The sequence below is a fragment of the Phoca vitulina genome, unplaced genomic scaffold (assembly GCF_004348235.1).
Source record: "Phoca vitulina isolate PV1807 unplaced genomic scaffold, GSC_HSeal_1.0 scaffold84, whole genome shotgun sequence".
NCBI classification, from domain to species: domain Eukaryota; kingdom Metazoa; phylum Chordata; class Mammalia; order Carnivora; family Phocidae; genus Phoca; species Phoca vitulina.
Window position 1 is genome coordinate 2,983,308 of NW_022589787.1, and position 2,745 is coordinate 2,986,052.

At 33.2% G+C, this 2,745-nt stretch overlaps 1 non-coding gene across 1 annotated transcript; it reads right to left on the reverse strand.

The window, feature by feature from the left end:
• Positions 1-2,278: 2,278 nt before the first annotated feature.
• On the reverse strand, positions 2,279-2,386 carry LOC116626270. Its single transcript, XR_004298257.1, has one exon. It is a non-coding gene; the product is annotated as a U6 spliceosomal RNA (small nuclear RNA).
• Between the last annotated feature and the right edge of the window lie 359 nt (positions 2,387-2,745).

Genomic DNA, 2,745 nt, shown 5'->3' on the forward strand with positions numbered 1-2,745 from the left:
TCTTTGTAAACTGTTAAAAATAATTTCTAATATCTGCTTCAGTTTACTCAGGTTTCTATGTATGTATTATAGTACTTGAAAATAATGATACTTTTGACCTTTCTTTCTTTGCTTGCCTTATTTCTCTGGAGAAAGCACCCAAAATAATACTAATGAGGATATCTTTAATGTGACTACATAAAAATGGCAATTTCATATGGCTTAAATTTAAATATTAAGAATTTCATTAAATATGGCTAGACTAAAAAATCCACTTAAAAGACAGTGATTCTCAGATTTATTAGATTTTTTTTACAATATTGAATATTTTTACTCAAAAAAGACAATTTCATGTCTGAGTCATCTTAATAGAAAGATACACAACTAATGAATCATTGAACACTACATCAAAAACTAATGATGTACTATATGCTGGCTAACTGAACATAATAAAAAAAAGATGAAAAATAATAAGGAAAAATATATCTGAAATGGTACCCCAAAGGGAAAGTGATATAGCTATACTTTAACAAAATTGGTAAGACTTTAATAAACTTTAAGGCAATATCATTACTTGGGATCAAATGGATACTATAGAATGAAAAAGTGTCCAATTCACTAAAAAAGACTCTGAAACATTTATTTGTAAAAACAAACAAACACGGGCGCCTGGATGGCTCAGATGGTTAAGCATCTGCCTTCGGCTCAGGTCATGATCTCAGGGTCCTGGGATCGAGTCCCGCATCGGGCTCCCTGCTCCTTGGGAGCCTGCTTCTCCCTCTGCCTCTCTCTCTCTCTCTCTCTCATGAATAAATAAATAAAATCTTTAAAAAACAAACAAACAAACAAACAAAACAGACAAAATAACAGTGAAGTTGAAGAAAATTTGAGCAGTACTATTAACAAAACTGACCTTATATAAGGACATTAATTCACCCAATGAATACAGAATACATGTTTTTGTAAGACTATGTAAAATATTTACAAATGTAATGTTGTCTTAAAGCCTAGCTCAATACATTTCAAAGGAATGAAATAATATAAAGCATGTTTGTTTTTTTTTTAAGATTTTTTTTTATTTATTTGACAGAGAGAGACACAGCGAGAGAGGGAACACAAGCAGGGGGAGTGGGAGAGGGAGAAGCAGGCTTCCTGCGGAGCAGGGAGCCCGATGCGGGGCTCGATCCCAGGACCCTGGGATCATGACCTGAGCCGAAGGCAGACGCTTAACGACTGAGCCACCCAGGCGCCCCTAAAGCATGTTTCTTAAATAAAATACAATTAATTTAGAAATCAATGACAAAAGATTTTCTTGAAAATTAACTCATGGATCAGAGAAAATATAAGGATTTTGAAAAATTTGAAGCAAACTCTAAAAAATCTATATATCAAATTTGTGGGATACAGCTAAAAATTATTAGGAGAAAAGTTACCACAAATACTTACATTTGAAAAGAAAAAAAAGACTGAAAAATTATTAACTAAATGTACATTCCATGAAGGTAGAGAAAAAAATCCAATTTGAAAAAGTAGAAGATAAAAATAATGAGTGATTATAGCAGAGATCAAATAAATAGAAAACAAACGTATAATAAAGATAATTATTAGCAAGGCCAAAGTTTATTATTTGAAAAGACAAATAAAAAATGATGAAACTCTTGGTGAGATTTCAGTAAGAATAAAAATACATCACACACAATCAATATTTAGAAATAAAATATGAAGTATCACTACAGATATTGAAGAAATTTAAAAAATAAGATGTTATCATAAAAATCTTTGTTCTAATTCTGCAAAAATTGAGATATACTTTTATTTATTTAATTTACAATTTCTTGAAGAAAATAATCTTACCAAAACAGACCCCAGAAGAAATAGAGAAATTCTGGGTGCAAGAGTGTGCCTTGAGCCATGAACTTGAGAGCCACCCTGAATCATTGCTGCTTCCACGTAAGGTTCTTCTAATAAAACAAAGCAAGGACTTGGGAACATATTTATATTAACATAATAGCATGCCACCAAATAATAAAACCTGCCAGAAAAAAAGTGACAAAAAGAAATATAAAATGTGAAATGTAAAAATGTGATGAAAAAGGTGACACTGTGAGTGCCCCTTCTCCACCATGTTTGGCATCTACCTGCCCCACTTTCAGCATTTCCATGTCATTGCCAAGGACATTTTCTGGCTGCTAGAGTTCGGCTTCTCTACTTCCAGAGTTGGAGAAGTGCCTTAGAATGAAAGCTCTCCTGGAGCAAACCTCAATCAATAATGGAAATTTTAAAATACCTAGTTCAAACACCCTTTATGGAGTGCATCACAAATTTGCAAGCCATCCTTGTGCAGGGGCCACACTAAACTTCTCTGTATCATTCCAATTTTTAGTATAGGTGATGCTGAAGTAAGCATGCTCAAATGCCCAATCATTCTGGACAGCATCTTTGCTTTAGTGTCTGAAGTTCTCCAGGAAGACTATGCTCTGGTTACCCAGAAAGGTAACATTATTGATAATGTACTCAATTGCCTGTCTTTCCTTCCTTTGCCTCAGTTACTTCCATCATCCCCCCATGTGTTTCCTCCATATTTCAAATAAACTATTTCACCTGAATCCTCTTCTCATGGTCTCCTTCTGGGAAAACCAAAACTAAAGACAAAAACTCTAGTTTAATATTTCAAAAGCATTTAAAATGAAAAAAAAAAAACTTAATGGTGATGAATATCATGGTAAACACTGTAAGAGAAAGAGAAAACAAAAAAGGGAAGGGTAA